Here is a 24,576-nt window from a genome sequence, read left to right on the forward strand (position 1 = left end):
GTTTCTTTTTGGAACGCGGGGTACAAATTGGCTTCTGAAATGATAACTTATAATTTAAATAGGGAATAAAAACTAATTTAAATGGAATTTAAGAGTCTTTTATTCAAATATTTAAGAATTTTTAGGATAGAAAAGATCCGTTTAAGATCCGTCAAAAAAGTAGCGGATACGGATCTTTATTTTCCCTCGGATATCCGGAACATCACTACTTCAAGCACACATTTACCTACTGCAAGCAAACGCCTGGCTACAGGGTATCAGGATATTCGCTTGCTAGTAGCAGCAAGAAACCAGTGTTGCCAGATTGGGGGAAATTTCCCCATTTTGGGGAAATCTGGTGCTCTCTGGGGAAATTTTGGGGAAATGGGTTTTGAGGAGAATTCTTTGGGGAAAAAATTTTTTCTTGGGGAAAACCTGGGGGAAAAACCTCAAGGAAAAAAGAATTTTTTTCGTATTTAGATTCGCGTCAAGAAGTAGTAGTTACATTGTTTGTATCAAACAGCGTTGATTTAGCTTTACTGAACTTTATGGAATTCGCATTTCGCATTATGTAGACTATCATGGTACGGAATTCGCATTTATGTTCCGCGTGAGTAACTAGTTGATACGTGAAACGGGTAAAAATAAGTGTGATGAAGAATGTTCTTGGATAAATATATACAAAAATCATAGTTTAAATGTACATACAGAAGCAGAGTAGTAAATGCAAGTAGAAAAAAAAAAAACATTTGGCTATTTCTTATCTTTCGATCAGGCGCTTGTACAGTGCCCGCCGCTTATTAAAATCACATTCGTTCTGGGGACATTTGATTTTATTAACCGGCATAGCTACACTTAAAGAAATAAAAAACGACTTAAAATTTAACTATTCTAAAAAGAATTGAATTACGGTTATTTATATTTTATTTTTAGTGTTTCAAAAGACAGTTAACATTTTGATGTAACATGCATGAGGGTTTTTGTTTACAAATATCTGAAAATATTGGCTTATTTTTGTTTTATTAACAGAATTTGAAATACAGATTCAACATTAATTGAAAGTTCATATAAGATTATGAAATTTTTATCATTACTTTCTCTTAGTTCTCAAGTGTATCGTATGGCACCAAGCGGTTTTTTTTTTTTTTTTGACATCTAAGAGAGGCAAATTTGGCACTTCAATTTCCTAATCTTCCGAAGCCAATTCCTCCACTTTTTGGTGCGACATTACTTCGGAATCTATTATGTCTGTTGCAATTTTTAACATTATTATAATTGTCATTTTAAATTTCTATCAAATACTTTCCAAATACTTGATTTTATAAAACGGCGATAGTGATTTTATGAAAAGATGGTTTTAACACGCTTTGATATTGTAATGATTCTGTCCTTCCAGAATTGATTTTAAAAAGCGGCTGATTTTATAATCCAGTGATTTTATAAGTGGCGGGTACTGTATTTATGACTAGTGGCACACGCATGGCTTTGCCCGTAGTAGAAAATTAAAGGGTCTTATGGTTCCCCTGTATATTTACAAATAATGCATGATGAATTTCTCGTCAATTGGCTTGCTCACGTTACGGTTCCACGTTATGATCGCTTGGTCATTTACTCGTCCATCTTATGATAATTTTGCTCGGGAAAATGTTCTTAAAATTGGAATAGAAAAAGAACAAAATTGGATTTTCGGTAAATCGCTTAAAGGTGCACACCCCCATGCTACAAACTAATTCTTTGCCGAATTTCATGAAAATCTGCCGAACGGTCTAGGCGCTATGAGAGATCCTGACAGACAGAGAGACTTTCAGCTTTATTATTAGTACACAGAGAAAGAAAGATATTGATCAAGAAGAGAAAAAAAAGTGAAAATGGGAAGAAAAATCTTTTTCAAGAGACAAAAATATTAGAGAAAGTCGATTCATTTTCTGAAAATATTAGTGGAAAAATAATTTTTGAATTTGGGGAATTTTGGTAGAAAACATCACTTTTTGGGAAAAAATTGGAAGGGAATTGGGGAAATCTGGATTTGACCATCTGGCAACACTGCAAGAAACTGCTTTGCTACCCGAGTAGCTTATGCTGCGCTGGCAGGGCCAAACTGACACTCCGTCAGTCCATGCCCCGGCACAAGATACAAAATTTGAGGGGCGCAAAATTATCGAATCAAAGTAAGAAACATATCACAACTGAGTTTCTGCAAAAATGAAAACATAAAAAAAAGAAAAAGAATTATAAGCTTCGAAAAATAAAAACAATAAAATTTAATACAAGATTTAACAATTTTCAAAGCGCATCTCCAGGAATCGATACGAAAGAGAGGAGGAGAGTTGAGATTTGTTGAAAAGGAAATACAGCAAAGCGTTTTATGAAGCGATTGAGAGACGTGTAAAACACATCCACAGGCCAAATTGATGTTTTGAATCTAAAAAAGTTGTTACTGCATCTATACAACATTGCTTAAATGCAGAAGGGCGCCTTTTCTTCACAGATGAAGACGGCGCAATGTGAAACCTCACGATCATTTGCTCTATTCAGTTCAGTCGTAACCAGCAAATGTATTGTTACAAATTCTGTAAATAGTAATTATTGTAGTAACGTAACCTGTAAATAGATTCTCGTAATGAATATACAACCCCTTTTCATTCGGCTAAAGTATACGACCCATCCCCCCTATTTCTTTTTTTTGTTCATTGATAAAATTTGATAACGGTCTACTATTTTTCTAGAAGCGTTTGGAATATTTGAGAGATTTCTTTCGATGTTTAGAAAGGCGTCCCGCGTGATAAACAGTTGAGTTTCGATTGAGAATTTGTACTGAGAGTGTGTATCAGCTCTGTTTATAGCGAGGCATTTCACTGTGTTGTTTTCGTATTTGGAAGTAAATACGTGTGTAACCGTTGAGTTTACGGTGTTGAGTGATATTTGCTTAATTGCTGATGATTATTTTAGCAGTTGTTAACGATTTCTCCTGTACATAGTTTAAATAAAGGTCCTGTGTTTTTATCAGGAACTGTGTCTTCATTTCAAGAAAGTGGAAGTCGCACCGAATCCGTTACAATTGGCGCCCAACGTGGGGCTACTTCAGGACTTTCTTGCAGTACGTGTGACTTTGGACATTTTTTCATAAAGACTTTTTAAATTTGGACTTTATTTTTATGGTGATTACTCGCGCAATGGATGAACAATTAAAACAACTTCTTGATGCAATCAACTCTGTGAAGAGTGATATGGCGGATAATCAAGAACAATTAAAAAATGATATGGCGGCTAATCAAGAACAATGGAAAAGTGATTTAATGGTGCTGAAAAATGATTTAGCTTCTAACCAAGAGGAAATTAAAAACGACCTTACTTCGGTAAAGACTGTGATGGAAAATAAATTTAATGAGATAGAGATAATGAAGCATCGAGTTGATGCTTTTGATGAAAAATTTAAAACAGTAGAAAACCGTATCGCAACAGTTGAGAATCATGTGGATGAGAAAATTAAAAACATGGAAAGGAGATTGGCGACCGCGGAAAGCAGCTCTGTACAGTTTGGCGCTCCCACATCGGCTGCTCGACCGTCCATTAAACTTGCCACATTTGATGGGAAAACTTCGTGGCAGGTTTACAAAACTCAGTTCATGATAGTGGCGGAAGCGAACGGATGGGACTCTGCTACCAAGGCCTGCCATCTTGCAGCATCCCTGAGAGGTGACGCAGCGGACATTCTTCAGACCCTTCCGGACAGCCAGCGCCTGGATTTCACCGCCCTCACAGCTGCGTTGGAGCTTCGCTTCGGTGAGAAGTGCCAGAAAGATTTCAGCCGACTCCAGTTGAAGTCTCGTTTCCAGAAAATCGGGGAAACTCTGCAAGAGCTAGCGGCGGACATCGAGAGGACTATTTCATCTTGCTTTTTGCGACTGTCCTGCGGATGTCGAGACAACCTGGCACTCGACTATTACATCGACCCGGTTCGAGATCCGGAAATCCAGAAAGCTCTACGGATGGCGGATGTCAAAGACCTGAATTCTGCTGTTGTGTATGCGATGAAGTTGGAGGCTGCCCAGCAAGCAACCCGTGTGGATCGCCATCCCATCCGGACTCTAGAAGCTGATGAGTCTGATTCCAGGTCGTCCCATCTCGCTGAACTTGAGAGACAACTCGGTGACTTGGCAAGACATCTGAACAGCATAACAGCCCAAAAGAAACAAGAGCAGAAATGCTGGAAATGCGGTAGTGAAGGGCACCTGCGAAGGAGTTGTCCGGCTCGCCAAGCTACGCGAGGGAAAGAAATCACCTCCACCATAGCTCTGCAGATTTCCTCTACTAGTAGTGGCAGTGATGGACTTTTCATTTACGCACATGTAAATGGGAATCCTTGCAAACTGATTGTCGACACTGGAGCCAATGTGACAATCGTTAGGACAGATGTGGTTCGTGAATTTGGATTGAAACTGTTGTGGACATCGCCACGCGTAAATCTTCAGACTGTGACAGGTGACAAAATTGAGATTGAGGGTAAAGTGGACTTGGAAATGGTATTTGGGAATGCCACCTACCATCATACGGCATTCGTTGCGGATATCACGGACCCCTTCATTCTCGGATTGGACTTTTTAAAGAAATACGACTTCACCCTTGACTTCAAGACTAATGAACTGCACTCGATGAGAGAAGACATAGCCATCTTCAACGTTGAAAATGATGTAAAATCCGCTCATCATATAATAGCCCAAACAGATTTATCAATTCCCTCAAGGTCAGAATCATTAATACCTGGCTCCCTTGAAGAAAGCAATAGTTTTCGATTTGGACTCATTGAATACCCTAACCTAAGCAATAACCTAAAAGGAGTGCTGGTAGCATCTACGCTTGTGGACCTTTCTAAGGATGTAATTCCTGTGAGAGTTGCCAACGTGAGTGAAAGGCCAAGGAATATCCGGAAAGGTGAAGTGTTAGCAACTTGTACTCCAGTAAACTGCATCATTAGAAGAATCAATTCCCCCGAGACTGTGTCTTCTGAGTCCTTGACATCGAAGTTAATTGGGAGTGCGCCATTATCGAAAGATCAAAGAACTGCTGCGGAACAATTGGTGGATGATTTCAAGCATCTGTTTTCATCTACATCGGAGGATGTGGGCCGGACGAATTTAACGCAGCATAGGATCTATACTGGAGAACACCCCCCTATTAAACAGCATCCAAGACGACTACCGTTTGCCAAGAAGGAAGAGGTTGAGACCCTCCTGAAAGAAATGCAGGAGAATGATGTCATCGAACCCTCGTCCAGTCCTTGGGCCTCTCCCATCGTCTTGGTCCGAAAGAAAGATGGCTCCACTAGATTTTGTGTCGATTACCGACGGCTGAATGAAATCACCAAGAAAGACAGTTACCCTCTTCCACGGATAGACGACACCTTGGACACTCTTTCCGGACACAAGTGGTTTTCGACCCTGGACTTGAAGAGCGGCTACTGGCAGGTTGAGATACACCCTGATGACCGAGGGAACACAGCGTTTACAACTGGACAAGGCTTATGGCAGTTTAAAGTGATGCCCTTCGGCCTCTGCAATGCACCAGCTACGTTCGAGCGTCTTACGGAGACAGTGTTAAGAGGACTTTCCTACGAATCCTGTCTGGTCTACTTAGACGATATCATCATCGTGGGACGCAGTTTCGAAGAACATCTGACAAATCTTAGAAAGGTGCTGCAAAAGCTTAAGGAAGCCAATCTGAAGTTAAGCCCGTCCAAATGTAATTTGTTCCGCCGGGAAGTGAACTACCTTGGTCACATCATCTCTTCTGAAGGTGTACAAACCGATCCAGAAAAGGTATCTGCGGTCAAGAGTTGGAGTCGTCCCGAAAACATCCATCAGCTGCGAAGTTTCCTGGGGCTATGCACGTACTACAGGAAATTTGTAAAGGGTTTTTCCAACATTGCACGACCTTTGCATAAGCTGACGGAGAGCTAGCAAAAGTTTGCATGGTCCAAAGAATGCGAAGATGCATTTCTACGACTGAAGGAGGCTTTAACATCAACGCCTATCCTCAGCCTGAAAAATCCTTCATCCTGGACACTGATGCGAGCCACGAGGGCATCGGAGCTGTTTTATCCCAAGAAATTGACGGCAATGAACATGTCATCGCTTACTGGAGCAAATGCTTATCAAAGTCGGAGCGAAATTACTGCGTCACCAGAAAGGAGTTACTGGCCATAGTGAAAGCTGTAGAACACTTCCATCATTACCTCTACGGCCAAAAGTTTCTGCTTCGGACAGATCATGTCTCATTAACTTGGATTTTGAACTTCAAGAATCCAGAAGGCCAGATAGCCAGGTGGATACAGCGGCTCCAGGAATATGACATGGAGATCAAGCACCGAAAAGGGTTATCTCACGGTAATGCTGACGCTTTATCAAGGAGACCCTGTCCTGAGAACTGCCACTATTGTTCCCGAATCGAGAAACAGTATGGAACGACTAGCCCTACCGCCTATCAGGTGACAGTGACTCCAATATCATCAGAACCTGATCCATGGAGTGACGACCAAGTTCGAAAAGATCAACTTGAAGACCCCGACATAAAACCAATTTTGGAGTTCATGGAAAGTGACAGTCGGCGACCTAGCTGGCAGGACGTTTCCATCTTTAGTCCTGCAACAAAAAGATACTGGGCTTTATGGAACTCACTCCATTTACGGAACGGCGTACTGTTCCGAAAATGGGAATCTGATGACGGCAAAACAGCTAGGTGGCAGTTACTACTTCCCCGATCAAGGATTTCAGATGTTCTGAAACAAATACATAGTAGTGCGACTGGAGGACATTTTGGTGTCTTGAAAACCCTCAATAAAGTTCGGGAGCGCTTCTTCTGCAGCAAGGCGAAGGATGACGTGGAGAAGTGGTGCCATTCTTGTGACGCCTGTGCTGCTCGTAAAGGACCGAAGAAAAGAAGCAGAAGGAAGCTACATCTGTACAACGTTGGAGCTCCTTTCGAACGAATTGGGATCGACATCCTGGGTCCTCTACCAAGAACTGCTGATGTGAACAAATACATTCTTGTTTCCATCGACTATTTCACCAAAATGCCCGAAGCGTATCCCATTCCAGATCAAGAAGCTACCACCGTAGCAGAGACTCTAGTCCAACATTGGATCTCGAGATATGGAACACCTTTGCAGATTCATTCCGATCAAGGGAGGAATTTCATCTCTGCTGTGCTTAAGGGCCTATGTCAAATTTTCGGAATTGAGAAAACTAGGACAACACCACTACACCCACAATCGGACGGCATGGTGGAGAGATTTAACCGCACAATCCTGAATAATCTCTCGCTTATGGTATCCAGAAATCAACAGGATTGGGACAAGAAGCTACCTTTGTTCCTGCTGGCCTACCGCAGTGCTGTCCACGAGACTACCGGATATGCCCCATCTCAGATGCTCTTCGGACGAGAGCTTCGGCTACCTTGTGATCTCGTCTTCGGTCGTCCTCCGGATGCGCCTTCATCGCCTGAGGAGTATTGTCCGTTTTTCAGCAGTTGAGACTTGGCCACGCCCCCAACACGTGGTATCGGAAGATTCTATATGCGTCTTTTGGGGATGAGGCTTCAGACCAATACTGAGAAAGGTTGCCAGTTGGCCATCATTATCGCGCTGGAAGAAGACGAGTGTTGTATAATTTTTTAAGAAATCACCTCCCTTCTTCTCTCTCGAAAAAAAAGGTGTGCTACAAAGACAATTGTTCGACTTAAAACATAGGCGGCTGGTGCCTCAAAAAAGTGGGGGGGCAAAAGCGATGTGAGTGCGTGGGCGGGGCACAACACCCTTCAAGCTTCTTTTCTTTTTTCTTTTTCGCATAATTGAGCAGTAACATTAGATTTTAACAACATAACAGATAAAATGACCTTCTCTTATAAATATTCGGTTCACAGTCATAGGCGGATTTAGGCTGTAAATTCTGAGGGTGCCACACCACGAGTCGAGGGAGAGGAAAACCCCAAGAGCGACAGGGGATCCAGCAGTGACGCCACCAGAAAATAATTTGAGGGAGGGAGGTCTGATTTTACTCCCCCCCTCCCTCATATGTTAGGGTGTCTAAAACAATTATTAGGAGAGAAGGTTGTTTTCATGAAAATAAAGCTGCGTTGTAGCTCTGAAAAATATAAATGACCAAACTATATTTCCTAATGAAATACATATGATTATTGATTGATTTATGTATTTTTTTTCAAAACGCAACCAAAAAATATTAGGCACTCTCGTAAATCCGCCTATGTTCACAGTATCAAAAATTGGAACGGATGCCTAACGTAGACGCTTTTCTTACATTTGGAAGTTTCATTTCAATTTTTTTAAAATAATAAATGCAAATCATACTTACTAAGGCAGTTCTTCTTTCTTTTAATCAATGAATAATGTCATCACATAACGGCACACTCCAAAACACCGAGAGAGCAGGTCAGCAATACATTTATTTATTTAATATTATATATATACATTTGTGTATCAAATTAGTAAAACGATAGCCTGCGATTTTTGTTTTTCGAAAATTGCTCTATTACTTTAGTAAAATTAATAGCTATAGTGTTTTCAATCTTCAAAACAGCAAGTGCAGAAAGCCTCTCTTGACACATACTGCTTCGCAGGTACGAATTTAACGATCTCAAGCATGAAAAACTTCTCTCACACGATGCAGTTGAGACTGGTATCACAAGGAGAATTCGCATTAATTGTGTTAGGTATGGGAATATATCACTGAGGTCCTTTTCCACAAGAAAATTGCATCTTTTTCTCAGTTCCGTTACCTCCGAAGATGCATCTGGTAAAGAGTCGATGTATTTTTTGCACATTTTCTGAAAAATTTGGGTCTCTCCTAATAATTTTTCCATGTCAAGATCATATGTTTCCGAGACTTTTTTAATGGATTCATCTTTTATAATCTCTGATGGATCGGAGCATACGACATCTTTTAGTGATTGAAATATATCCAATTCATTTTCTTTGAACTTTTCAGCTATTGTGTTTAAAGCAGCATCTATTACTGGAAAAGCAATTTCCGTTCTATAAAATGATTTGACATCTTTTGACATGTTGAAGGAACCCCCGCCGAGTTTCAAAGACACCTTTCTAGATCGCGGAAGTTTTGGTCCAGTAAAAGACTTTGCTTCACAAATATCGTTAGCATATATCCACAACTTTTCAAAAAAATCTTCACTTCGCAATTCATTTAAACATTCTTTTGTTGTATTTACCAGATCCTTCACAGTTGAAAAAAATAGCGATTTTGATTGCAAAGCTTTTGAAAGCGTATCTGTAACTTTCAAAACTCTTTGGATCAGAAGTAGGCAAAAAATGAATTGGAAATTTTCCATGTTATTTAGTAATGCTTCAGCTTGCGATCCATTTCTTGAATCCGTTTCTGATATTTTCTGTAGAGTATCTACAATTTCGTCAAAATTTTGCAACACTGTGTTGCAAGCTTCTACACGACAACTCCATCTTGTGTCGCTTAATGATTTAAGTGACTTGTTGCCTCCAACAAAGTCCCTGTTTTTTAAATTTTCCTTATATAAAAAAGTTCTTTTGGTTGAAACAGCAAAAAAACTGTGCAATTCTTTCAAGATACCCATAGAATTTCTAATTTGTACTTGTTTGCTGCAAGCGTCAACAATACACAAATTCAATATATGGGCATAACAGTGCACATAGAATGCCAGAGCATTTTCTTGAAGAATCCTCGCTGCCACTCCTTTGTAGCTACCCCTCATATTTGCTGCTCCATCGTAGCATTGAGCTCGGATTTTTGAAAGAGGAAGTCGAAATTTTTCCAACACATCTTTTATCAAAATGGCTTAAGTTTCTCCTTCCGTGTTGCATGTTTCGAAAAAGCCCAAAAATCTTTCATGCACGCTGAAATCTTCGACTTTGACGTAGCGGATTACGATTGCAACTTGTTCATTATGTGCTATGTCGGCAGTTTCATCAACAAGTATTGCATAACAACCCGACCGATTTGCTTCGCTAGCTATGGATTCACAGACCTGCTTGCCCATGAGCTCTAAAATTTCATTTTGAATTTCCTTACTACTGTAAGAAAAATATTTTTCTTTTCCTTTAAAGAATTTTTTAATTAGAGTATTGTCCTTTGAACGGAGATTCAACAGTTCTAAAAAAGTTCCTCTGTTGCTTGCTTCTTCCTTTTCGTCATGTCCTCTTAACGCAATGCCTTGTCTGGCACAAAACAACAAAGTTTCACAAACGGACTCGAGATACTTTTTGTTTTCCTCAATTTCGGTTGCTCTTTGGGAGATTAGTTGAACACACACGCTCCCTTGTCTCAATGAAGTTTTATATGCTCTGAGTCACTCAGCAGACGACTTATGAGCTTCACTGTTTCCGTGGGCTTTGAATTTCTCAACACCTTTTTTCCAGTTTTGAAATCCTATTTCTGTGAATGTTTTTTCTGCACAACCTTGAAGTTCATTTTGGTACACTCGACATGGAAAACAAAATGCCTTGTTCAGTTCTCCATAATATTCCAACCATGGAAATTGGTCGAACCAGTTTTTCTGGAATTTCCTCCCATTATTAACTGGATATTGAATGTCCAAAGGCTGATGCGGGCCTTCATTAACTTCATTTTTACTTTCTTCTATATCTAATATATAGAAGAAAGTATTGGATTCGTGCAAATTTTCGAATTTCGAATTTTGACGGATTCGAACGATTTGAGGTGTGCCGAGTCCATTTCGACCATTTTTGGAAAATGTCTGTCTGTCTGTATGTGTGTGTGTATGTGTGTCACGTCTGTGTGCGGCCAGTTTTTTGTGGCCGCTCTACAGCAAAAACTACCGCATGAAATCGAACGAAATTTAGTACACGTATGTGCCCCTATGTGAACTTGTGCCCGTTAGTTTTTGGCGCGAATTCCTCCAAGGGGGGTGGAGCAATGGGACGTTTTTCGAGTTACGCGTGCTTGCTATTCCTCAGGAAGTAACTGGCGGAATCAAACAAAATTTGGTCCATATGTTGGTATTAACAGGAACAGGTGCTGATTCACTTTTGGTGTCAATAACTCAAACGGGGGTTGAGCTATAGAACGTTTTTTGTCGTCAATTGTGACTGCTGTATCTCAAGAAATAATGAACGGAATGAAAGAAAAATTTATCGGCAAGTAGCCCTTAGTGGGTATAAGAACTGATTTTATTTTTGTGTCAACAGCTAAAAAGGGGGTAGCGCAATCACCCGTTCTTTTTTTCCATTTTGAGTGCCCTATCTCAAGAAGTAATGCTACGTTCTGGTTGAAATTTGGAATATATGTGAATCCATACGTAAACAGGCTTTGGTTCAATTTTGACGCCAATCGCTCCAAAAGGTGTTGATTTTTTTTTTTTTTTTTTTGCGAATAAAAATAGTTTTATTAATGCAACAATAAGAAAGATAAATCGTAATAGAGTGTCGTCTGCGTATTTCTCGTGATTTTAATTGTATGGAAATGATCAGAAATATTATCTCAATGATTTAAAATTTTTAACTGTTGCCGTCTTATGTTTGTTAATAAATAAAATATTTGTAATTAATTCAAGTAAGGCTTTTAAAGTAACTTTAAATTTTCGCTCTTTGTTTTGTTTTTACAATAATTCAGACATTGGGATGGTCGTCAAGTTTTTGCATGTGTCATTTTGTTCTTGTTAGGAATATTGCTTCCTCGTCAAGCATGGGGAGGGATCAGAAAAAAAAAGAAAAATATAGAAGAAAGTTTCGTGATGGCCACAACATACTAGTTTCTGATATCATGGTTGTCGCAAAATGTCGTCTCTTCATTAACTATCGAGTCTTCTGTATTTGTATTGATTGACGTCGTTGGCATGGAATCAGACAGTGTTGCATTGAAATTCAAAAAATCCGCGTCTTTCGATTGACTTTCACCTGCATTTTCCACAGTAGGAATCTTGCGGAAACATGCACTAATAGTAGGTTGGTTTTTAAGTCGCTTTGCTTTTCGAAACATTTTGCAAAAACAGAGACGAAACAAATGAAGTTTCTAAATGGAAAAAAAAGGCAGCACCTGCTTCGAATTCGCATTCGAAAATGAAACGTTCAAGTGCTCCTTACAGATGATCGCCCTTTGAATGTTTCGGGATTTCTCATCTCGACCCAGAAGTACATACCGGTTAACGGACAGGAGCTGGACACCTTTGTGTGGCACGCGTCAACGAACACTTTAAATAATAGACTAGACATGGAGGCACCTGCAGTGACACCGCAGAAAATTGAAAGATAAACATGGTGACCTTGCATGATGTCTCCTCTTTGTGTCGTGGCTGGACACTCCAAATATCTCAGGCAACGCTACACACAATGAGAACTGTCCATCGCATAGGGCTTAGTTCCTCTAGGGACTACGCGGCGCATTCGAAAAGGGTCTCCCATTTATATTGACTCCTAATGCCCAGAGCCTCGTAAAAGCTAGCACCGCTATTGCCGTATGAGAAAGGAGTGAATGTGTGGCGCCATTGGCACATCAAACTCCAGACTAAAAAAAAATTTCCGAACACTTCACCTGTTTTTATGAAGATAGGGACTTCAGACCAAATAAGAATTTCAAAAATGCTTGGTGGACCTGCCCGTTTTTTTTCCAATGGACTATCTTGACACAAAACACAATAAGTATGAAATAAAGGTGTAATATTAATGTCAAAAATCAATTAAAATTTTAGATTATAGGTAATATGGAAATAGGAACTAATTTATTAAAAAATGTATTATTCGTCATATTTTAGACTAAGTTCCTTAGTGGGGAGGCACCGATATATGCAAACTGACCTTTTGTGGATTTATCGGTAATAGACAACAGTTGATTTATTAAAATGTACAGTAACTCAATCACCACATATTCATTTATTTATTTTTGAAATTTCAACTTTTCAAAATTGGTTATTATTAGTTCATTCATGAGAGTGATAGTTTATTTTTTATTATTTTCATATTTTTTTGCAAATAATATTTCGAAATTTTACTCAAACTGTGCGCAATGTTTCTTATCATTGTTCATAAAATTTCATTCTGTTAATTGGACAAGAAAATTCAAATATTTGTTTAGTAGTCCATGATTAGCAGGTATTTTAAATTTAGAATCGATTTCTTTTATTATTAGTAGCCATTTAACAACGAACGTTTAATTATTGTAAAAATTATAAAGCAATCTTAAAAAGATCTACACCGTAGGTTAGATAGGACGAAAAGTACTAACACAAGAGACGTGTGCAGCCTTCCATGCACATATGTACAGATCAATATAATAAATTAAAATGTCTTTACCGTTAATTTTTGTGAAAAAACTTAAAGCATATTTACTAAATTTTATGAAGTCAAAAATTTTTTAATAATACAAAGTTTTGTTTGAATAAAAAGGTACTAAATTGGAAAATTGTTAAATGTACGTTGTAATTGTATGTATAAACTTTGAATGTAATAACTGAAAAAAAAAGGAGAGAGATTGTATTGTAGTTTTCTATCAATCGCTTGGGGGACGGGGAGGGGGAGAACTAATCACAGTCACATTTTCTTTAATGCAAAATATTTCAGTAAACTATTTTTTAAAAAATAAACTAAGAAACTTGTTTTAAATTCTGTATATTTTTATTTTTATGAATTTATTTATTGCTACAAATCATCTTAGTTAAGGAAAAATACATGTATTAATTGTTTTTTAAACTCATTCAGCATAATTTCTTGCTTTAATTAATTTAAAATAAAAAATGATGTGTCAACCAATTAATGGGTAAAATCTGCCGATTACAAATAATCAGAAAAATGTCGCTGGTTTCCGATTAATCCGTGTATCTGTGCAGTTTGATAAATTTTCTAACCTGAATTGCATTAGCTAAAAGGGCTGGAGAAATTGTCAAATACTTTGTACTAAAAATGAAAAACTTCGTTTTACTACGTTATCTTATTTTGCTCTGTTCATTTGGAATCTCTCTCTGTCGTACGCACCATTTTCTACACAGAAAAATCATACAAAAAAAAAAGAACTTTGTAATCCGAACACATTTGACGCTTTTCAACAAGTGGCACAATAACGTCCCTCCCCCCTCCCCTCGAGGAGAGCATTGCACAAGTTGAGAACCGCCGAGTTGAAGTTAATTCACGTGATTGCTTTTGGAATTATAGAAGTATTTTAAAACTGTGAATGCCAAAGTAGAGGATAGGAAGCTAAGAAGGATGGTATATCGGTCGTTTAGCTGGTTTATCTGAAATTATTCAAATGTAGTTTTTCGCTTTCCTAAAGTAAAAAAATGAAAAAAGTCACTTTTCGTCGATCGTTAATTTTGAGCTTTGAAAAGTGGGGGGGGCAAGGTCCCTCCACTTTTAAAAGTGGAGGGGCGGTCGCCCCCCCCCTGCCCCCCCGCACGAGCCGCCTATGACTTAAAAGTATTTTAAGATGTGCGGTGTATTTCTATACGTTTTGGGTTAATTTATCATTGAGTTTGCAAAGGAAATCCTAAACTTTCTGTTTTTCACACTAACTAAACATTTTCTGCAAACACGGTGAACAGTTACAGGTGAAATTGGAACGAAAATGTTTCATTCTGTTATGCTGAAACTTTCACAGAACTCAAACGTGGGTTTTCCACGCATTTTCGAATTATAAATCTCTGATCGCATTTTGTTAATTTGACTGGTCAAACCATTTCTCACATTATTTCCGATCCAATTTTCTTCTTTAAAGCGTTTTTTTAAGTATGACACAGTAGTATGGAATAAATGAACTACTTTTGCAATATTTCAAACTGTTCTACTTCGAATATAATGAAGAATTAATACATTTTCGAATTGCGTTTGTTGTTACTTTGCGAATTCGAGCCATTTTGAAAATAATACGTAGAATTTGTGAAGTAAACAAGCAAAAATTTGTGCCAAACGATTTTTTAACCATCACTGCATTGAAAAAATAATAGAAAAAGATACCGACAGACAACTTTAATTTCGAATTTTTCTGAAAATATTTCTCTTTCACCTCATTTTTGGCCCATTTCAGACAGTCAATATTTTGTAAAAAGTGTTGGGTTGATGTAATCATGTAGAGACAATATGAAAAAGTATTGAACTACTATTTCAATTTCTAGGCACTTCATTTTTAACCACACATTTAAAGCGTACGAATAATTTTGGAAGCCACAGTAGGTAAGTTGCACACTGTGTGACACATTTCAATACTTTAGTACTTTTTTTTTCCCCAATATGGCTTTTATTCTTCAGAAATGAAAAAAAAAAACAAAACAAAAATTAAAGCTTTTTACATGCCAATATGGTTATCTACAGAATTTTTGAATAAGTGCCTGAAACAACGTTTTATGTTACTGTTTTGACCTATTTATTTTCGCAAATACGAAAAAATATATATGCTTTTTTTTAAAAGTTTTTTTGATTACTCTATAAGTAATTCAGTTCTTCCAGCATTTTTTCGCAACAGCGTTACGTTTGGGAATCATAAAATAGGCAAAAGTTTGTTGCCCGTATTCTAATACAGCTCCGAACAAGGACAGATACAAGGGAAGGGTGATGGGGGCGATCGCCCCTTCCTTGAGTCGAGATGTAGAACTCTTCCTCAGCATATTTTTGATACTGAAGTTGAAAATTGTTTTAACCTACAGTGGCTCCCAAAAGTGTTCGTACACTTTGAACTTTTTCAGTAAAACCAAAATAACTCGAAACTGAATTCGAATATGAAGTCCAATATTTTTTCACATCATTTCTATGTCATTCTAAATACAACACATTGGTTTTTTCAAAATATTGACGGATCTTCTTTTTGAAATGGGTCAAAAAACGAAGAGACAGAGAAATAACACGCCACAAAAGTCATCGTACACTCAAATATTTTCGAATAAATTGATGATTAAAATTATCATATGCCGTTTTATTAATATTTTTGCATTGTGTTGACCCTTACAAGTCATTTGGCTTTAATTATTTGTTTATTTATTCCTTAATATTGTGCTTATTACTCTAAAATGACTGGTATTCGTAAAAAACCGCAAATACCATTCAAAATTTGAATTTTGTTCCCAGTAGTGGTAAATTGGTTTGAAATGTCCTCTAAATTAGTTAATTTATTTGTTTGCATTGTAAAGTACTTGATAAACTGCTTTAAAGAAAGGAATTGGACAGAAAACAAGGTAAGAAAAGGTCAACCGGCAAAGTTGACAAAACGTGATCGGAGATTTAAAGTTAAAACATTTATGAAAAATGCACATTTGAGTGCTGTAAAAGTTTCTGCAGAGTTAAATGAAACATATTACATTTAATTTTCACCTAAAAGTGTTCACCAAGTTCTCTGGTTAGCTGGATTAAATGGGACCTCTTCCCGCAGAAATTTTCTTGGTCGTGCGAAAAACAGAAAGCTTACCATTTTCGTCGCAAAATCAATTATAAATAAGCTAAAAACGTTTTAGAATCACGTCTTACTTACAGATAAAAATTAATTCAGCATTTTTGGTTAAATTGTTGTATAACTGTAAGTAGAAGAAAAAATTAGGAACTTAATCTTAAGAACTAGTTTGGATCAGTTAATCAGGACGGTGGAGGTGTTCTAGTGTGAGGGTGCATATCAGCATCAGGACTTGGTAGTTTGTAATTTTTTGATGAAATAATGAATTATACTGTTCCTTTGATTATTTTAAAAAACTATTATGAACTCTTAGCCAAAAATTTGGTTATTGGAAACAACTTTGTTTTTTTATCAAGATAACGATAAGAAGCACACGGTTTTCAACATTTGCGTCTAATGCCTCAAAAATTGTCCCAAAGTTTAGAAAATACATCTTCAATCTCCAAATTTGAACTTAATGTAACATATTTAGAGATATCTGGAGGCTAGATTACAAAAAAAGGACTTTAAAATGAAAATAGAGCTAGAAACCTTAAGACTCGAAGTGTAGTAGAACACTTACTCAGAAATTATGCAAAAAAAAAGAAAGAAAAAGAATGAAATCTATTCCCAGACGTTTAAAAGGTGTTATGAATACTGTATGATATTCTACTTACTAATAACTTAATCAAAAGTTAGATTATTCAATAATAAATAGACATTTTTTAAAGTGTACAAAGACTTTTGTGAGATAAAATTTCCGGCACTTTTTGGTTCTTGATTTTTAAAAAATTAAGTTTTAATATTTTTTAAAAACTTTTCATGTAGTTTTGTTAAAAATTGATTATAGATCTTATAATTAAATACCTATTCCGAAATATTAATTCTAACCAATGGATTGGGGCCTATTTCGTTGAAAGTCGTAGGTGTACGAAGACTTTTGGGAGCCACTGTATCTTCAATAGTTTTACGAAGCTCTTGTTGTCTGGAAAATGAAATTGTTGCACATATCTTAACACTTAAGTGATTAGGAATCCGAACTTACGGGAAGTATTTCAAACTTCCAAAAACTCAATTTTAGACGATTTTAGTGATATTAAATAGAGTTATAATGTTCAAGGGCTCTTCTCAGGAAAGTTTCGAAAATTGTAATCCCCTCCCCCCCCCCCTAAAAAGAGAAACTATTATGGGACACCTTTGATGGCGTTATGGTAAGGAATGGGGTTTGGTACACTCCTCCGCAATTTTGTAGAAAAGGAAGACCCCCCCCCCCTCCCAAAATAACTGAAATGAGACTTAGAAGGGGGGTGCGGAGGTTTTCGAATTTGTAAAAGGGTAAAGGTGTGAAGTCAATCGCCCCCTCCTTGAATAGTCTCTGGATCCGTCCTTGACTCTGAATGTAAAAGGCGTAATTTTTAACAAGAAACGTTGCTATAGTCAACCTATTCAGTTATTCAACCTATCGCACATTGTCCCCCCCCCCCCCCCCCGCACCATTTAGGTGAGCTAACTTTGCAATTTTTGTGTCGAGAAAAAGCATTAAATTTAGATTTTAAATCAAAAGCCGGTACGGTTTTCCCAAATTTTGAATTGTGTCACTTTCCTTGCCGGGGTGCAATATGATTCTTTGTTAAAAACATACATGTTCATAAAAACATTGTAACTAGCGCTATCCAGGGGGGAGCCGGTCTTTTCCCTTAAAACAATTGTTAGTGCGATTTTGGTGATTTAGAGCAAACCTAAGGAGCCGTTCACAAATGATGTCACGCTTGAAAGGGGTAGGGAGGGAGGGTTCGAGGTTCAGGAACTTCTGACAGTTAGTCTCAAGGGGGAAGGGGAGTACAAGAAATGTACTTCACAGATTTTGGTTCAAATAAAAGTGTTCGTTATAGCAATATGTTCATCGAACATTGCGTGAGATGTGACGAGGGGAGAGGGTAAGGTAAAGTGTAACATCTTTTATGGACAATCCGTGTGGAGGTTAAACTACTGTGTACTGAAGTGTTATAACTAACTTCGTTTCTGCCCCCCCCCCAGAAACGAAGTTGGTTAGCCCCCCCCCCCCCCGTGCTGGCAAATACTCGCCCTGGGGGTAGTCGTCATCTCTTAAGACGGCCTTACCGTTGAACCTATAATTTTAAAACAGTATTCCAACAAAAGACACTTTTTATACAGCACCGAAAATTATTACATATTTCTAAACATTAACATTCATGCAATACAAAGAGAAATAATCTTGATTTTAATAGTCAGTTGCATTAATATATTTCAGGTGATTTTTTATTGTTTTCTCATTTACTTTTATTTTTCATTTGTAAATCTTTTCTTGAACAATTGACCAGAACCCGTCTTTGGTTCAATTAGATTTTTTTTTTTTGGGGGGGGGGGGCAAATTTTGTTCGAATAATGTTTTTAGCATTTTTTAAAAATAACTGCTACTGTAGGTCTACTGACTGTATATCCACTCTATATGATCTGAAATTTTGTACAATCCATACAGATGCATCAAAGACCCAGCCGCTAAGAGCTGCTGAGTCACCTCCCCCCCTCCCTCAAGAAAAGAGAGAGGGTGATAGAGATACTAAGTCTTTAAAAAGAACGCAACACTTAAGCATTTCAATGGCACAGCCTGTGTGGCAATGGAATTTTCCTATCCCCCCCCCCTCCCTTTTTTTTCATCAGCGCACTTGCAATTTCGAATATAGAACGTTAGCGTTTAAAAGGATATCATTTAAAATTCAGAAAGCCTATCCTTAATAGAAATATTTCATTTGGAAAACAAAATACCTTACTTTTTTTTGTAAATACAATATTTATAGTTTTAAAATTTTCAGTTTAAAAGGTAAAGATTCCATGTAGACGACAATTACGCGAAGCTAGAAACGAAAGGAAAGAACACAAAGACATTTTCGCAAATTTAAATGCCCGCCAAAATTAGGGTTGTCTCAATTACAAGCGGTAGCGATCACCCCCGCGTTAAAATTAGCTCTGCTTTCGGGAAGGCGTTCCGAAGTGTCTTCTCCTCATGAATGCACAATATATCCATGATCTCCAGGCCCGGTTGGAAGACGTTCATAACTTCGCACGAGAGCGGATCAACATCGCGGCGGAGAAGATGAAGACCCGATACGACACAAGGTCTACTGGACATGAATTCAACGAAGGCGACAAGGTTTGGTTATGGAATCCCATCCGACGGAGAGGTCTGTCACCCAAATTGCAGTCGCATTGGGATGGACCCTACAAAGTCCTTAACCGACTAAATGACGTCGTAGTGAGGATCCAAAAACCACCTAATGCAAAACCTAGGGTTGTACATTATGATCGGTTAGCCCCATACTATGGCCATAGTTCATGAGTATTACGTAAACAACCATGGTTGATAACATAAAAGTTGTAGATATTTTTTTTTTTGCTTTTAATGTTTAGTAATATTTCTTGTTATTATTGTGTTTCCTATGCATTATTGGTTATTATTTAATGTGTGTATTTGTGAACTTGTGATAGAAGTTTGCACCCTTTCTGGGGATTGTACTGCCCGGGACGTGCAGTCCTTAGGAAGGGGGCAATGTTACAAATTCTGTAAATAGTAATTATTGTAGTAACGTAACCTGTAAATAGATTCCCGTAATGAATATACAACCCCTTTTCATTCGGCTAAAGTATACGATCCCCTACCCCTATTTCTTTTTTTGTTCATTGATAAAATTTGATAACGGTCTACTATTTTCCAGAAGCGTTTGGAATATTTGAGAGATTTCTTTCGATGTTTAGAAAGGCGTCCCGCGTGATAAACAGTTGAGTTTCGATTGAGAATTTGTACTGAGAGTGTGTATTAGCTCTGTTTATAGCGAGGCATTTCGCTGTGTTGTTTTCGTATTTGGAAGTAAATACGTGTGTAACCGTTGAGTTTACGGTGTTGAGTGATATTTGCTTAATTGCTGATGATTATTTTAGCAGTTAACGATTTCTCCTGTACATAGTGTAAATAAAGCTTCTGTGTTTTTATCAAGAACTTTGCTTTATTTCAAGAAAGTGGAAGTCGCACCGAATCCGTTACAGTATGAAGTAAAAGAAGTTAGTTTTTTCTGTAATTTTGACTAATTGCAAGACTTAAAAATCATTTTAAAAAACAGAGAATTATTGATAGGTCTCTCGCTATGGGCGGGTGTTTTAAGGGTGAAGTACCCCTTCAGTTTTTCATGGAAGGGGCTGCCAAAAATATTTTAGTCACGCAAAAAAATAGGAAAAATAAAAAGAAAAATGAACAAATGAATAAAAATATCAGTTTTTTTTTTGTAAAATTTTAAAAGAAAACGATAGTTTAAAAACTAAAGTTAAAACATTGTTTATATCTGAAAAACCGATATTAAAAGACAACCTAACTGCCTCCGAAATATAGGTTTCCAGCATTTTTTGATGAAAAAAAAGGCATTCAGCACATAACAGAAACGCATCGCTAGCCCCAGTTTGAAAAAAGAATAAATAAATGACCATGATAGCTTCATAGGGGCTACTGACATGTTTTTTTAGTCAAAATGTGAAGAACATTTTTTAAAATTATTTTAAAACAATTATCAAAATATCAACATATTACAGCAACTTGGGGGGGGGAGGAATACATGAACTGCCGAATTGTGCTTCAAATGAAAGAAAAGTTAAAATGAAAAAGATTTAAATTATCGTAATAAAAATTCACACCAGTATTTTTTAAATATTTGAAGGTTTAAAAACGAAAGTAAAACAAAACTTTACCAAGAGATAGAAGAAGAATGATACTCAAAATGAAATTAAACGGGAAAAAATGACCTATGGTATTGCAAAATATCATTCTAGTCCAAAATGAAAAAAGTTTTTTTTTTTTTTTTTTTTTTTTTTACTGTTGTTGAAGATATTGCTATTTTATAGTTGGATCTTTATCACGAGTAACTTGTATGTTGTGAAACAAATTAGTTTGAGAAACCTTTAATATTTAAATGGTTCTAATTAAATTAGGACACAAATAAATCCTAGAGAGAAACAAGGATTAATTTTTTAGCGCTAATTGCTTAAAGTTTAAGATACGTATATATATTTTCTTCTTTTAATATGGAGCATTTACATGAAAAAATACGGTAACTTTTCGTGTGATGGTAACATTATTCCATTCCTGAAATACATTTACACTAAAAAGAGAAAAATAACAGAATTTTTTTGGAAATACTAAGTACTTTTCATAATGCACTCAAAAAGACAAAATAACTTTTCTGGGTCAGAAAGGACAATTTCAGTACTACTGTAGTTTTCAATTATTCCAAGAGAATGACACCACAAACGAAGAAAAGTGCTGCTCTATTATTTTAAACCAAAGTTTCCCATTAAGAAAAATAAGCATGTTTCAACACTCAAATTTATTATTGAAAACAAGATAATGATAAGAAATTATGTCTTGAACCGCACTTTTCTTCGTTTGTAATGTCATTTTCTTGGAATAATTGAAAACTACAGGAGTACTGAAATTGTCCTTTCTTACCCAGGAATGTTATTTTGTCTTTTTGAGTGCATTATGAAAAGTGCTTACTATTTTTTAAAAAAAATCTTATGATTATTGCATCCCCCGAAACTTGAGGAAAATTGAACGAGACAAAAATGAGGAATAAACTGGGAAATAAAACATGCTCGTAGTTGCTGGCTAAGCAAACTTCATTCCAAGTGACAATTTTCATTGTTACAAATTCGGTAAATAGTAATTATTTTTGTGATTAATTTGTTGTAATCTAGCTAAATTTGGCGTTCATTCCATTATCTTTCATCTAAAATTATCTTAGTATCGTAACCTGTAAATAGTTTCTTGTAATGTACAAACAACGCCCCTAACATTCGACTGAAGTATACGGTCACCCCCCCCCCCCATTTCTGAACGATAAGGTTTGTGAATGGAATAAAAAAGAAGATATGAGAAATTTGTAGGATTTTCTACATATTTCTTCGCATGGTATAAAACGCCGGGCGTCTTGTGAATGGGAAAGTTAGTTGGTTTGTTTCTAACTGTGGAGTTTCATTTCTCGATGCGCTTCGCGGTGTGTTATAGCGTATTTTGATTGTAAATACGTCTTTTACCGTTGAGTTTACGGTGTTAATTGATATTTGCCTAATTGCTATGGTTAATTCAGCAGTTGTTAACGATATTTCTTGTACATAATTGTAAATAAATCTCCTGTGTTTTCTCAAGAATTGTGTCGTCATTTAAAGAAAGTTTGAAGTTGCACCGGACCTGTAACAATATATTACATAACATCATTCGATGAATATCTTTAATCAGTCAAAAAAACAATTTTAAGAAACTATGTTGCATAGTTTAATTAAGTTCGTTTTCAAAGTAGTTAACTTGTTAACAATATTTATCACACAGAAGAAAAATACTATATTTATGAAACATCTTTTTTAAAAGAAAAAAAATAATAAAATAAAATAGCAGAAATTAATCATAACAGAACATTGCGTTCATTGAAAACATTTTTTTTTTATTTTATCGCAATAAAATTCAATTTATATTTTTCATTCCAACACAACACTTTAAAAATACGAAAATGCGTGTAGCTCTTTAAGTAGAAAACTTCTGAATATCAAAAGACACAAAATACCATAACATTTTTGAAAAATTGCATAAAAGAAAGGCAAAATATCGAAATACGAAGACATCACAAATATGAAATTAATAAACAAAATGCTAGCACCACAGCAGCTAGTTTACGACAACGACTTGAAAGTAGTGTACACAGATAACTGGCCGTGTGATCAATCACTAACTCAATATCAAGTACAAATAAAGAAAAAATACAAAATTATAATTTTAGTATTTCTTTTCCACCATTTGGAAAACAGCTTTGCCTTTGGAAATAGTAATCAACATTTCGCCACTTCAGAACAACAATAAGATATCTAATCCCAGAAATAACACTCAGATATCTTACTGTTGTTCTGATTCGAAGATTTTATCTAAAAATTTCTTCCCCACTGAAAATACATCAGAATTCTTAAGTGGAGAGCAATTTGTTGATTGTCAAACTGAACTATACAATTGTATGTTAAAAAGTTTTACTCTACTTTTGCCGACGTTTAAAATTTCCTCCCCTCTCGAACATAAAGGTAAGGTAGAAACTGAAAAACAGGGGGACGAAACTTCATGTCGGCGAAAAGTAGGAGAAACCGTGAAAAACATACATATTGCTAATTAAGTATTACAGTAGAGCCTATTCAATCCGAACGCCACCTAGATTATATATTTTCTTATGGAACTGGTTACGAATAGGATATGATGTTGCATTAGTTTAAAACAAAACTGGTAGTTAATTGTTCAAATAAATTACATTTTTCTTCATATATTTAAAGCCATTATCAAGCCTACAAAAAAAATGCAAATTTTGCTTTTAATTTCAAACGAGAACGACTGCCATTATCAGAACAAACTAAAATAAATCCATTAAAAATCAGTTCTTGTTAAAATGGATAAAGAAACATTGAAGAAAATGATGTGCGACTAGTGATTTAAAGGTGCCAGCATCAAGCTTCATGTTGAAAGTTACAAAAAGTACTTGCATGACATGAGTCACATATAAAAACTTATATAAAATTAAATGTTTGCAGTTTTGAGTTTATACACGTGTTACATCAAGGTGCAACCTTCTCAACTGAAATTTTCTTTGCATTAAACTTCAAACTTCTTTTTAACGATTCAAAAACCTTTAAACATGCACTCTTGAATTTTAATCTTCTTCATGTAATGTATATGATAAAGAACAAAATTAAACATAATTCTCATTAAAACAAAAATTTTAAATAAAATAATGTTAAGGTAGATCTCATATTTCAAAGCAAAAAAGAAACTCCGTCATTGCCTCTTCCAAATGAGATATATCGTCGCCTCAGGGTAACAGTAAGATATCTAATCCCAGAAATAACACGAAGATATCTTACTGTTGCTCTTAGGCGATGATATATTGATGCTGCAGCCAGGGGCGTGCACAGGGAGGGGGGACACCTGTTGGCCCGTGCCCGAGCCTAAAAGGGGCACAATATTTTAACTAGGCGTGAAATATAGGGGCAAACAATATGGAGGGGGGGGGCTCGGGAAAGTCATTTGTGACGGGCCCCAAAATTTCTGTGCACGCCCCTGGATACAGCATACAAATTAAACCTGTAAATATTTCTAATTAAATATATGTATATATACATTTATATACATGTGTAAGAAATT

The 24,576-nt window shown here is 36.5% G+C and overlaps 1 protein-coding gene across 1 annotated transcript in view; it reads right to left on the reverse strand.

The window, feature by feature from the left end:
* LOC129217207 (uncharacterized) overlaps window positions 1-24,576 on the reverse strand; it is a 91,758-nt gene that overhangs the window by 43,508 nt on the left and 23,674 nt on the right. The window lies entirely within an intron of this gene.

This window comes from Uloborus diversus, chromosome 2, assembly GCF_026930045.1.
Source record: "Uloborus diversus isolate 005 chromosome 2, Udiv.v.3.1, whole genome shotgun sequence".
In the NCBI taxonomy this organism is placed as follows: Eukaryota; Metazoa; Arthropoda; class Arachnida; order Araneae; family Uloboridae; genus Uloborus; species Uloborus diversus.